Raw genomic sequence first — 15,809 nt, forward strand, 5'->3', positions numbered from 1 at the left:
TGGATATTCTTGCAAAGCTATCACAAAAGACGAATCTGCGCTAGCCGTCCCTATTTGTCATTTGATAGACTAGAAGAAAGGCAACTAGTCTACAACACTTACCGCCAATTCTAGCGCTACTCTAATCGAATATTTGAATTGGACCATTATTTTTATAATACACCCACAGCCCGAAAATGCAACAACTAGGCCATTCCCGGCCAGAATTCTAATTAAATTAACGTTATAACATAATAGTTTGGAATCTGTCACATCAATTAAGTACACATAAATAGTTAGTACTTTATGTCAGAGTAGACAGCCAATGAAAATTAGTTATCATTGCTTATAATTAATATTTATAGAATCACAGGTTTTGTTTAATAAATTCCATGTATCTGATCAAAGTTCAAAGGAAAATGGTTTCTCTTAAAATAAACATTCCAAAAAATAAAATATAGATACTGAAATGTATAAAAGCCCTGGTGTAAAACAGTGCCAATGCAAAACAGACATCTGATTATCTATCCTTTATTTTCTGAAAATAGCTTCATCAAGTGAGGTTATCAAGATATCAGTTACTATTTCTCTAGTTTTCTGATATAGTTCATTCTTTGTTTTTTTGTCCACAACTTGGAAGTTATACTTTGAGAAATTACACGACCACCTGAAACAATAACGAATTTTGGCTCTCAAGCATGCTGACAGCCTTGTGGTTCTTGCTATTTCGGAATAAGCCACATTTTAAAAATACGATATTAATTTGCAATGCACATTCTCAACAAATCATAACCTCCTTCACACTCGGTTTAGAAGGATTCGATCTTATCAACCTGAACAACATTTTATGCGCATGTGGGCTAAACGACCAGATCACAGACTCCATAAGATTCAAGTTTAATTGTCCTTACTTTTGAACTACCGAGCAGAGGGTAGACAGCCAATATCAGCATTCGCCGCCATAAAGGCTTTATTCGGTTCTTGAAGCCGAATAACAGGATTGACTGTCACTTTTATAACGCGCTTACATTTGAAAGTGTTGAGTGTATTCAGCGGCATCATGTTCGAACCCGAACCTTTCGATTCTCAGCCCCATCTAACACTCTAACCACTAGGCGGTTCCCGCTACAGGAATGTCCAAAAGATGCAAGGATTTTTCAAAATGAGATTTACCCATGACTAGCTTCTCTCACACTAACAGACACGTAAGCACGTGATACACTCACTTCACCAACACATTTCCGCAACTAAATGTGACAGGACAACTGTTAAGTCCATTTTCATTTGCTGTTCTCTTAACTGAAAATTTTTTACTTAAAACATCCTTAGATTATATTAGAATAAATATGTTTCTTAGTAGACTAGGTATGAAAGTCAAATTCTAGACGTGAGTGGAACTTTAATCTAAATTGGTCTTCTGAACACAAGATAAAAAATGCGGTTAGAGAAGAAATTATGCAATTTTAGATTAATACGTCAGGCACCTAATTATGACGCTCATGTTTGTTTTAGTAAAATTTTAAACGTTTACAAAGGAAAATGTGAAAATGAATGAGAGTGGAAAGTTAGTGGTAAATCCATGTTTAAAAGTATTGTATCATATATACTGGAATATGTCTAAAATTACAAGGTAAGTTTTGAATATATATATATATAAGGAAAAGAAAATTTATTACATGCGTAAGGAACAGTTTGTTTGTTTTGAATTTCGCGCAAAGCTACACGAGGGCTATCTGCGCTAGCCATCCCTAATTTAGCAGTGTAAGACTAGAGGGAAGGCAGCTAGTCATCACCACCCACCGCCAACTCTTGGGCTACTCTTTTACCAACGAATAGTGGGATCGACCGTCATATTATAACGCCCCCACGGCTGAAAGGGCGAGCATGTTTGGTGGGACGGGGATTCGAACTCGCGACCCGCAGATTGCGAATCGAGCTCCCCAACCACCTGGCCATGCCGGACCACGTAAGGAACAGAAATAAAGTGTATAAAATATTCAGTATGAGTCAGAATTATACACAGTTTCAAGTTTCAGAATAAACTTCAGGTTATTAAAATGACGTAAATCTCACGGACGAAGCTGTAGAACGCACCTTCATCCGTAACATCGAGAAATCGATCAACAACAACAGTTTGACAGCTGCACTAATGTAGCACCTCTTACACTTCGTCGGTAACCTAGAAAAACTGATCAGCATCAAAAGATTGGCAGCTGTACTAATTGCACTAATATATCACACCATACGCTTCATCCGTAAAGTGGAGAAACTGATCAACAACAACAGATTGGCAGCTGCACTAACGTAGCTGACATTCTTTCAATTTGTAAGATCTCTGGCGGGTCAACGAAACGTTTACAGACTTACAACGCTAATATCCGGGATTTGATTTCCCACAGTGGACTGAGCGCAGATAGCCCATTGTGTAGCTTTGCGCTAACACAACAACAACACGTCAATTTGTGATTCATTGCTGCTATTATGTTAGATTTTGCACATAGAAATTTTGAACACTAATTATCATCGTGAATTTGACGCTGATGTGTTTGAAAGTTAAACCTATTAATTAGACTGTAGTTAACTCGAAATGCTTAAAGGAATTTTGCCGTTGAATATCTTCCCAAACATGGGTACTTCAGCAATATGTTTATTAAGTTTATATATTGTGATTAGATAGGTTTTTGTCTTAATATTAGCATTGTGACTTACGAGTTAGGACAGTCTCCTATAAAAATCATAAGTGTACCAATTTTATATCTAGATCAATCACTTTCAAAACATAAAGGTTACAACGTTAGGTTGTTTATAATTGTTCAATTTGTGGACAGCGTTGGCTAGGGCCAAAGTTCCTATTAATTTTTCCTAGTCCTTATGGTTATATATATATATATATAAGTACCATATCCCAACAGGACGTTGGTGACTATGGTCTTCCATAGATCTCTTCTGAGTACCATATCCCAACAGGACGTTGGTAACCATGGTTTTTCCATAGATCTCTTCTATGTACCACATCCTAACAGGACGTTGGTAACCATGGTTTTCCATAGATCTCTTCTATGTACCACATCCTAACAGGACGTTGGTGACCATGGTCTTCCATAGATCTCTTCTATGTACCACATCCCAACAGGACGTTGGTGACCATGGTCTTCCATAGATCTCTTTCTAAGTAACATTCCCAACAGGACATTGGTAACCATGGTCTTCTATAGACCTCTTCTATGTACCACATCCCAACAGGACGTTGGTGACCATGGTCTTCCATAGATCTCTTTCTAAGTACCATATCCCAACAGGACGTTGGTAACCATGGTTTCCATAGATCTCTTCTATGTACCACATCCTAACAGGACGTTGGTAACCATGGTCTTCCATAGATCTCTTCTATATACCACATCCCAACAGGACGTTGGTGACCATGGTCTTCCATAGATCTCTTTCTAAGTATCATATCCCAACAGGACGTTGGTAACCAGGGTCTTCCATAGATCTCTTTCTAAGTACCATATCCCAACAGGACGTTGGTAACCATGGTCTTCCATAGATCTCTTCTATGTACCACATCCCAACAGGACGTTGGTGACCATGGTCTTCCATAGATCTCTTTCTAAGTACCATATCCCAACAGGACGTTGGTAACCATGGTCTTCCATAGATCTCTTCTATGTACCACATCCCAACAGGACGTTGGTGACCATGGTCTTCCATAGATCTCTTTCTAAGTACCATATCCCAACAGTTACGAACAGACTTTCAATTTCTTCTTTCCTCATACCGTCTCCGAGAAACTCCAACTGTCTCCTTCTGATGTTATTCCGCAACTTCTTCCTGCAACCTACTCTCCACAAAATATCATCATTTGAGGCGTAACTAGTCCAACATACCATCAAAATGCACCTTAAAAAACCACAACTCAATTGTTTCAATTTTCTTTTCCATTCTTGACGATATTGTCCAACCTTTTGACACATACATGAGAATTAGTATAACATAACAATCCAAACCTTTAACTGCCTTCCTTTAGAATTGTTACTATTTGTCAGTATCTTTTTTTTTTTTTCGTATTTAAAAACGTCTTTCGTTATCTCTATTTACTATCTGGTGATATCCAACTTTGCAGGTAGTCGAATTTATTGACCTATCTTATCTGTTCCTTATCTACTTTGATAATACATACAGGAATGATCTTTGTTATTGTCATGCATTCTGTTTTCTTCTCGCTTTCACTAACAACTTTCTTTAAATTTTTTGCAGCTTTTCTTCTGAATCATCTATTAGAACTGTATCATCAGCATAACACAAGTTGCTCAAATTCTGTCCGCCAACGATCAACCCTGGTAAATCCTCAATCTTCCTGAATATTTTCTCACTGTACAAGTAACAATTCAGGTAAAGAACACGGCCTTGCATCACGCCTTTCTTAATTTGAAATCACTTAATTAATTTTCTTTCTTCACCACTGCAGTTTGGTCCCATTAGAGGTTTCTTAAAATTCTCAAGTTTTGACCATCAATGTCCAGTTCTTCCAGCATTTTCATTAACTCCGCATGCTTGACCTTATCAAAAACTTTGGTATAATCAATACAACACAAGAAAATGTCCTTCTTCATTTCCATTGCCCTCTCCGAAAGCATTCATACTTCGAAGATAGTGTTTTTGTACCACGATCTTCAATAAAATCATGTTGAACTTTTGCAAGCTTCGGTCTCATCATCAACTGCATCTTTATTACATGGCTTATTAAACTCATGGTTCGAATATGTTCACATTCATAGGCTTCAAGTCTTTTATGGAACGCAATAAAGATAGATTTACCGAGATCCTCAGGTATTTTACAACTTTCATAACTCTCATTGATAATAATTATTAACTTTTCTATACCAAATTCTTCCAAACATTTTGTTTTACTGCAATTTCATCTGGCCTTGTAGTTGTATTGGTTTTCATTCTGTTCGTACTTCTGACTTAATAATTTTCAATCCGTGAATGTTCTTCTTAATATATGGCTTTTATTCTCGACTGTCGTGGAATAAATCGTTAATATACTTTGTCCATCTTTTCAATAAACTTGTTCTCTTTCCATAATTATATCACCATTCTTAGCTTTTATAAATTCATATTAACATATTACCTTCATCTTACGATTGATTAAAAATGTTTCAAATATTTTTTATATTTACGGAAGTACGTAAAATAAACGTTTGTACTGTGTAATGTATATATCACAAAATTAGTGGATTTTGTAAAGTATCGATGCTTTAACTTTCTTTATTGATTGAACGTTTTCGTTTCTTTGTTATATAATAAAATAGGTGCGACTTTGATTCTGTTGTTACACTCGTATTCTGAAGAATATATAACTAAGTAATCAGACATTTTTTTAAAAGTTTTTCTTTAAAAACTTAATGGAAAACAATAGCTTTTTATTGCTACAGTAAATAGTTTTGTTTAAATGTACACATGCATACTGTTACAGTTAAGAAATAAAGTATATTAACTTCGTGTTTGTAACTTGCTGTTGTAAAGAAGCACTGCTCTCTTTTATAATTACTTGTACTTCAATAAGAGGAACCAGATGTTGCTTATAATGATTAAATTGTTTTCTACATTTAAAGTAGTTATTCTATTGCTCTGCAGCTGTGGCGGCCTCTAATGGTGAAAATCGGATTTTCTTTCTTGCATTATATTTAATGATGTACAAGTACAGTTTCTTCAGCTGATATCTGTAACATCACTATCCCACTTGTATTTTCAATACAAATGGGGAAATAAGCAAATGCATGTAGAATTTTTGTAGATATACTCGTGTGTGTTGAAACCAACCTCTTTAAACGAAAATTATTTTATTATTCATTTATCGTGAAAATATACCTTCGTATGTTGAATTATTCTGCCATAGAAAATTTCATATTTGGACGACCAAAATTCGATTAATGATGAAAACGTACTGTTTTTTTTATTTGTTTTAACTACAAGAGGGTTATAAACATATTAGTTGTAGCTTATGTTAATCATTCTAATGGGCTTGTTGTAAAGTTAGAAGTCAGTCTAGAGACCATAGCTACAATACGTGGTTTTACTGAGAGATTTAAAAAGAAATTTCAAAACTTCGTAATAATTCAGAAAATCAAAATATGAAACCAACCCATTCATCAAAACATTAGTTTAGCAAATTATTTATGTGGAAAAAAATGATATTAAAACTGAATCATATGAAAAATAAGGAAGCATATTATTTCAGTGTTATATCAGGCAGGCAGTAGCACTGCCTATGTACGGATGGCTCGGAATGTTCATTGAAATGGTATTTTAGATATCTCCTAAACATGTCATCAGAACTTTACAGTACTATACAGTATTTCCTTTTATAACAATATCTATGTAATGACTGACTCACAAGTTCTGGGAATGTCTGTAAATATCATAGCAAAATGTTTGAATTTCTTGTTCTTCTTTCTTCTGCTTCTTTTTTATTACATGATAACTCAAAAACCCGTGTGCTATTATGTAGGAATGATGCAAATGCCTTCCCTACTATCTTGTTTACATTGTTTTTGAAGGATTGATGTAAGCCATCCCTACGTTTACTTCCTTTTTTGAAAAGTATTTTCTTTACTTGTTTTTTTAATGCAATCTTTCAGTAGATATAGGAAGGTTGTACTTATAACCAAGTTCTAAATACGATTAGGTTCCATCTGTAATATTTATTGTTTATCTATTACTGGCTGGCAATTCCTATTTCACCCGGAACTTAAAGGACCACCATATTTCTGTAAGAAAGCTTACTTCAAGGGGTAAGATCGCAACATTTACACTGGAATTATGATTTTTTAATTATTACTAATTATTAATAATACTTTTAGAAGCGGATACTCCGTTTGAAACTATGTCACCTCAGTGAAATTGGTTTACACCATTGTTTTCAAACATTAACATATAGCAATATATATATAACTATCAAATCACAACCGAGATTAATTTATCCTATTTTTGTCTGTTAACATTGTACTACACTGTGTGACTGGACTATTATGTAGGGATGGTGCAAATGTCATCCCTACTACTTTGTTTGCATTGTTTTTAAAGGATTGATATTAGCCATCCAGACATTTACTTCCTTTTTATATTACATGAAAACTGACAAATCATATTACTTCAGTGTTATATTACATGAAAACTGACAAATCATATTACTTCAGAGTTATATTACATGAAAACTGACAAATCATATTACTTCAGAGTTATATTACATGAAAACTGACAAATCATATTACTTCAGTCAGTGTTATATTACATATGATAAATATTATTACTGACGTTATTCTTTGAATTTAGCATATTTATGCCAATACATTCGTGCAAAGTGTCTTTTGATATTCTTGTCCGAAAATATGTAGCTTATTTAGAGAGTAATAAACATTAAGCCCACCAGTGGCACAGCGGTATGTCTGCGGACTTACAACGCTAGAAGCCGGGTTTCGATACCCGTGGTGGGCAGAGCACAGATAGCCCATTGTGTAGGTTTGTGCATAAATTCAAAAGAAATATTAAAACACTGGCAACAATTTTAGGTGAAAACTAATGTAAATTGTACCTTATTCAGTCTAAATAAAACAACATTTACAGTATTTTTGTAAACATATTAAAACACTCGCAACAATTTTAGGTGAAAACTAATGTAAATTGTACCTTATTCAGTCTAAATAAATCAACATTTACAGTATTTTTGGCCAATAATGAAAATTAACCCTATTCTTTATAAAATTAATTACCAATTACATTTCATTATAATTACCTACAAAAAAAGTATGTTTCTTGACAAACAAATCCTCTTGCTTTTCTAAGAATGTCATTGAACCCATGTTTTGTAGAACAACGTCAAGAAATTCTCGAATATCAAAGTTACAGCCTGTAAAAAAAAAATAAAAAGCGAGATAACTTTAGAATGTTAACCGGCAACGTCTCCTTCTAGTTTCGTTTCATATTTCTTTCTGTCAAGCTACACATGTACATTAGTTAATCTTTAACTTATTTTATCTTGGGAAATTTTAAACTGTTACTTGTTCTCTTTCTGACACGATTGAACCAATTAACGTACTATGTTTGGTTTTACAGTTTTCCTTGTATTGTTTCTTGCACACTTTCCACGGGATCCCTTTGAATATCTTGCTAATGAACAGTATGATTATTCTTTTAACATAATTGCCAATATAATCAGAAGTGATATTCCACCGTTACTACCTGAAACTTAGTAGCGGTTATTTTTGGAATTCTAGGTTAAATACAGTTTGTTTGTGTTTTTTGTTTGTTTGGGGATGGGGGGAAATCTGAGTTCTGTTATTTTTGGAATTCTAGGTTAAATACAGTTTGTTTGTGGAGGGGTAATACTGAGTTCTGTTATTTTTTATATTTCTTGGGAGCTCAATTTGAATAGTGCATGAAAAGATACCGTTAGGTTGCATAAAACCAAATTCTCCTAACACTGAGGCCAGGTGTTGGCAAAGGTGAGTACTTGAAGAATTTCATCACTGAAGATAATTACCATATTTCTTGTTTTTGGTAACAAATTCAATCACTAGCTAATATCCAGGTAATAATCACACTGGACAACAAATAATTTGCTACTGGAGAAAACGCAAGTAATTCGAGATAATTTGATGGTGCTAATTTCAAATATGTATTCAGAATTTGTCTATCACCTCTAGATTCTGAGTTATTGTAACATCTCGATAGTTCATCGGCGCTATGTGCAATACCATGCAATAAACTCAGTACAGTAGATTTATTCTGTGAAATTAAGTTTACTAGGACAGTTTAATGGGTAAAAGATCTACATTTTTGATAACTTCAAACATAGACTTATTGTACTGGTGTAAAATTCCAAATATATTGTTCATATACGCGATTTGCTCTCGATATAATTGTAGCGAAGTGCATCACTTTTGCTTCTTTCCCACGCTCACCTACTCGCCCGGGAATCACGAAATCCTCATGTGCTCAGTTTGTTAGAACATTCTAAAAGTCCCTCGACTGAGCATAAAAGGAGTGGAGTCAGACGCCTCTCTTCTAGTTGCCTCTCACTCACTCAGTTGGTCACTTCACCTCGCTCTGCGAACAGGGAAAAGAAAGTACGATCTTCTTCCTCGCATCATATCCGTGATATAATCAAATTCTACAAAACTTTGTTATTTAAATCTTTTAAACTATAGCTCTGAAAACATGTATTTGTTTATATTTTTTAGAAAATCATTTGAAATGCTGGCTGCCTCCAGTTCAAGTAAAGTCCAAAGTGCAAAAATCACCAAAACAGTTTCTGCTACATTTGTGTAAAATATATTACAGTTTTACAAAGGAAAAACATCACACAAGAGGTAAAGATAGTTTACTATCACTAATATGGGTGTAAAATTGGTGACCAAGAAAAACATTGGGCTCCACACGTGTGTGTTGTACAGTGTGCACATCTGGCTTGTCACAGTGGCTGAATAAGAAGAGAGCAAGTATGCCATTTGCAGTTTCAATTATATGCCATGAGCCCAAATATCATCTAACTGATTGTTACTTATGCACGACTAATATTTCTGGATATTCAGGCAAAACTAAACAATATATAACAAATATCCAGATACTGCATCTGCATGGAAATGGTCTTCCAGTGTCACATCCACCAGCAAACTGGGAAACAGAGGACTTATCCTGCGAAGAAGACAATGAATCATCTTCATCTTGTAATTCTATTCCTGTGACACCTGAACATAAACTGCCTCATCTGAAGAGCTAAATGATCTTATTTGTAACTTGTCTTTATCAAAGCAGCATGGAAAACTTCTTAGTTCTCGTTTATAGCAATGGAAGTTATTAGCTCCAGGAACAAGTTTCGATTAAACAAACAGACCAAATAGATTAAAAAAACTACTAGTTGTTTGGCGTTCAAACGTTAGTGTTTATAATCCGAGTAAATTATCAATAAAATAGTGTATTATGAAGGGTACTAGTACCAAGAACTTATGTTTTTCCTGGCAATCAAACTCTATGAGCTTTGGACAGTGTTTTCATGCGATAAGACTTGCTTGAAGAAACAGATGTCAATGTCCTCCCTCTTTCTCCTCTTGTGCAGTTTTCCATAACGCACGCTTAAACATAACAAAGGCACAAAAGTCTACTGAAGCAGCATCAAGAGACTTAATAGTTATGTGTTCGATTGAAATTACTGCACGTTCACTTTCCTTGGTCATTTTTTCTCATAAAAACAGCTGTTCCTTTCGAGATGTGGCTGGAAACTTGTGAACCTGAAGTATTCTGCAAACGTATGGAGGCATTAATAAATTTATCTGCGAGTGTATAATGCAAATATTAAAGTAATTAAATATCTATCCAAAGATATTTTTAGTCAACTGCCATAAGGTTTGTTCCACTCAGGAAACAATAAAATGTACTGAAGGTCATAGAAATAAAGTTAGCAGAGAGACCTGGATCTGAAATTGTAGTACATACAAGTATAACTTAACAGCTAATTTCAATTCAAAATGGTGAAAAACAAAAATGATTAGAAAATCTATGTATTTATATGGCAATGCAAGTGCCATCTAGTATCCAAGTAAGCTATTATGGCCCCAGATAAAAAAAAAACATTGTCAGGTGCACGTGAAATGTATGTAATTTAGGTGATGTGTAAAGTAAGTAATATTCAATTCTTTTTTCTTTTTTGCTCGTTTTAAACATAATAGCAAGTGAATTGGTTAAATTATTTTTCTCTCTCTCTCATGTTCTATAGGTATAAGAGCATCCTTTTACCATATAACTTTAAAAGTTACATCATCAAATAATGAAGTCCAAAAACGTTTAATGAGAAAAAAGATCTTTAAGAAGAATATGTTGAATGTGACTTGTATGTCTATTCTGGAAAGTACTATTTTCTAACTATGGTTCCGATGACACTAAAAATTACGAACTAGCAGACGTAAATACATTCGTTTTATTTTAGGAATTTTCTTGATTATGGTTGACAACTTTGGTCTGATCTGTTTTATTACAATATCTTCATAACCACTGATCAGGTTCTTCCTATATCGGCTAATAAAAAATAGAGTTATACAAATCATTTGAAAATGAAATTTCGATCACGGAAGCTGAAATTTTGTAGCCAATTAAAAAGGTTTGTAAACATAACACTAATGCTGTTAATGTTTCAATACTTTCAATATTTAAAATATTGACTGGTTTAACAGTTTAGTTCTTTCATGATAAATCCAAAATGGTAAATAAAGGTATAAAAATAGCACCAAATATTGCTCATTATTTGGTTCGGCAAAAAATATTTAAAACATGAAAAACAATTCTTAATTATTGAATTATTCTCTCACTTCTATAGGAACGATAGTAAAATATGCACAGTCACTAAGCCTTATGCAAATTTATATGATATGTAATAAAACAAAGTTTATTTATCTAGATATACAATTTTTTAAAGATGAGCATATTTTAAAGATATGTTTAAGTAAAGAATAACATTTTGTATTCCACTTATTGATTTTCCAAGATTCATAATACTGATGGGCAATTGAAAAATCTGGCTTTGAACACTGGGGCCATGGTGGGTTATAGGAGTGACAGTCAAATCCAACTATTCGAGAGTGTAAACTAAGAGTTGGCGGTGAGTGCTGTCAATTAGTTTTCTTTTCTCTAGTCTAGTGGTCTACAACAATTTTTTAATGGAGTCCTTCCATCTAAACATGCATCTTGTTGCGCCCCTCCCTCGCACTTCGTATAATAATAAAACAAATACATGTATTAATATAGTTCAAAGCATAAGGTAAACAGTTTCAGTTTACTCACCAATTTAATGTGAAGGATGGGCTTGAGTTTGGGATAAGATGAGGTCCATTTTTTGGCTGAGCTTTTGCCACAACAACTCGTAGATCCCCCTCTATTTACAGATGAGATTGCTGTTTTGTTGTGATTGGTGTCAAAGCAGTAAACGCTGACTCGCACATGTATTTTGCTTTTCTTGACAGATCAGAGTATTCTTTGCGAACTAGCATCCTGAAGTTCACAAGAGGGTTTGACTTAACTTCTCTCAGTGCTTTTCTATTCTTACGTGAAAAAAGTGCCCCTTTTCTTAGTTATAAAAATGTCCATAACTACTAAAATACATGCCTGATTAACCCATGTGTACTAGAGGCAACCCACAGTTCCCACAGTCTACCCTAACAACTCCCCCCCTCTAAAAAAAGTATTGTCTTGTGATGCTTGAAAAGTGCCCTTTATTGCCATGTCCTCTGCACGTTACTGGTTCTGCCTAAAGAGTTTTATCACTGGATAGTTCTGCGAGCTTTTCTTGACTGCCATTGGCAAATGAGAAGTTACGGTGCCATTACGTGACTTCCGAATCAAATCATGTTCTCCTGTTTGAATTAATCTGCATTATGACCCTAAAGTTTTTCGAGATGAGTAGGAAGAACGACACGAATAAGACTATGAATTAACTCATTTTATTCCAAGAATTCATTGAGGTAAGGAAACATTTCACAGTTTAAATTCTCAAACTGGTTTTTGCACAGCATAAGGTTTTTAGGGAATACAGGCACTTTGCCATTCGGCTATTAAATTTTGTTATTCTAACCTTGCAGTGACAATTACGACGTTGCAGTGACAAGTTAAGGTCATTAAACTTATCAAACATATCAGCCATGTAGTGCAGTACTAAAAGCCAAATTTCGTTCATAAAATACGAAGTTCGTATTTCAACTGCATAATGTGACTGAGTACTTTCCTGTGAGACAACTAGTACAGCACTGTATGCAGTAAGACCTTGTTGTACGTGGAACTAATTTCTCCTCAAAGAATGGAGAACGGTCTGCTATTTTGAGATCTTGATTTCGCATACAATACTCACAGCATCTTGTAGCACTTTGTTTATTTCGAGCTGAAATTTCTTCTAAGATAGTGCTTCCCTGTGCAAGATGCAATGAGTAAATGTGCAAGAGCACTTACTTTGGTTCTGAACCCTTTCTTGCTTCCCATAAATGTAGCTGCCTCATCACTGCATACCTCAACACAATTAATTCAAGAAAGTTTGTTTGTGGAAAAATCTTATCAACAAGAGAGAAGATGACTGTAGCTCTCCTTTTCAGTACTTAGCAAAACAAACTTTTCACACGCTTCTTCTTCGTAGCAATGTCGTACAAATACTAGAAGCTGAGCTAAATTTACATCTAATCAAAAACACCTGGTAGCTACACTTATAGCATTGATAAGAACGTTATAGCAAATATTCATTCATTAGTTAGCTAGGCTGCGTATTTTGTTCAACTAGCTACCAGTTTGGCCGCCAATTTTGATTTTATTCTATCAAGTCACACGCTCAATCCCTTTTTGGCTGCATCTTTTTTCACACCTAAGTTGTTTCTGGTTAGATATCATGACTTTTTGTCAATACACACCAACAAACCGCACCAAATAAGAAAGTGACATTCGATAGTGACCAACATTAGCTTTAGGATCCCAACCCTGTTATTCGGAACAGACCTTCACTTTACAGAGCCAAGCAGATTCTTTGAAATATATGGTGGTAGTTTTCTTCTCGAAAACATTGTTAATAGCTTTCTTTATACTATCGCCATGGAATCTAGATTAACAGTTTCTTGTCATCACCCCATTCAATCGGTACATCCGTAACTGCTTAAGCTAATATCACGTGGATAATTTCATAAAATTTAGCAAGTATGTGCTGAAAAGTTGGCAATGAATAATAACCGTCCACCCGTATGATTCTTTTGAAAACTTCAGATAGAAACTGCTAATCTTGTTTGCTTGGCCTAACCAATACTTGTGTATCTGCACGTCCTTTCACTTTATAGTCGCCCTCCAGTGGCACAGCGGTATGTCTGCGGACTTACAACGCTAGAATCCGGGTTTCGATACCCGTGGTGGACAGAGCACAGATAGCCCATTGTGTAGCTTTGTGCTTAATTACAAACAAACACTTTATAGTTTTGCTGACCTAAATCAGCAGTCTTTAAATAAAAACGGTCCACTTTTACTCTTAGGTGAAGCTGTAGTAAAAATGTTAGACCGATAGCCTACGTGACTTTTTGTGCGTGCGCAAATATTTTCGTTAAATTTGAGCGGTTTATGTTGAATACCTTTGCACATGTGGCTTTTATTTACACTAAATGAGATTCATAATTGTAGGTTGTAAAGGCCTATCAGTGTACCAAACTTGAAAAAAAAAAATCCATAAAGTTAAGTATGTTTTTCTATCAAATAAATTGTCCACACTTTTAGTGCGAAGAAAAATAATAAAAAAAATTGGAAGAAACTCAATCAAAATTGGAGATGTTATATCTCAGTTATTTCTTAATGGATTGCCTTGAAATTTGGTACGTGAAGTAAGAGTCCAGTATAGTACATCCACTGAAATTATGTCATAGTTTGAATTACTATAGTCCAAGCTACAGAAGGTGGAAAAGCACTAAACTATAACTCCTGTTAATAACACACAGTGTGTCCCGCAGGCTGTATGTTGTGTCTTGATCTTTGGTTTCATCAAGCTATGTAGCAAATTTCGGACTGTTTTGGATGCGTGTTATCAATTGCGTTTTTATGTCAGTAGATATCATATCTATATTCTTCGCGACAGTGTCATGTGATAAAGGGATCGAACTTCAGGACCTCACCATACCTCTCTCCATGTACGATTTCATGGTTTTTTAAGGCAGCAAGAAGAACTAATGCTTTCCTATATCGTGAGGCTTCATGCTTTTCCCAATCAAATAAGATGTTTCTAAAGAAGCTTTCAAGGATTTTAATGGAACAGTGGCGTGTTTGGTATCCAAATACGTACCTAGTAAGTTTATTTGACTTCATGATGTCATTAGCTAAAATATGCGAACAAATAACACACTGTGGTTGTTCTTCGTTATTAACATCTCTGTAAGAGAAACCAACTTTGAAATAATCCTCCTGGTACTTATGCACTTTAGTTTTTGGTTTCTGACTCCGTTTACAGACAGAAGCAGTAGAAAAGGAATCTGAGGAAATGACTGGTCCAACTACAGAGCCATCAATTTGTTGTTTATCACCATCACTGAACGATTTCTTCTGTTCTTTACTTCTGAGCCATCACTCGAAGAAACATGAGATCGTTTTTTTTTGCCGATATGTAACACCCACTTATCCATAAAGGAAGAAATTATGCACAAACTTAATGAAGTAATGAACAATTTAAGACAATTTAAAATTGAAGTGACATGAACAGCCAGCCTAGGGTTAGCATACCCCTAGTTGTGAATTGAAAGGCTCAAGACTCGAGCCATTGAACCAGCTTCACACTTTCATCTGCGTGAGCATTAAAACTGTGACAGTCAATCCTAATCCTTCAGTAAAGCTTGAATCAGCGGCATACGTGGCGAGTGATTCTAACAAATTTCCCTTCCAAAAATTAGCAGTTCTAAGTTATGGCTACACTTGAACCTTAGAGATCTCTACCTGGCCACCTTAGCCTCATTTTTAACATTAAATTACTATGGTGTTTCCGTCGAGCTACTAATTTTTTTATGGTTCTGTTTGCCATATTATATTTTCATTGTGTAATAGGAAAATCTAAACATATTTCTTTGCGCTTCCATATCTTTAATACAGTCAATTAAAGGTAATGTTTTTACTGCTTTTATGGTATATTCAGATGAAGTGAATACAGATTTGAACTTCGCCTGACAGGTCCTTAAAACAGGTGATTCGATCAAGATATGGAATTATGGAATAATACTACTGACACCAATTTGTTACGTCTCCGTTTGTTAATTGATTTTTCCGTAACTTCGTTC

Source organism: Limulus polyphemus, unplaced genomic scaffold, assembly GCF_000517525.1.
Source record: "Limulus polyphemus unplaced genomic scaffold, Limulus_polyphemus-2.1.2 Scaffold762, whole genome shotgun sequence".
Taxonomy (NCBI): Eukaryota; Metazoa; Arthropoda; class Merostomata; order Xiphosura; family Limulidae; genus Limulus; species Limulus polyphemus.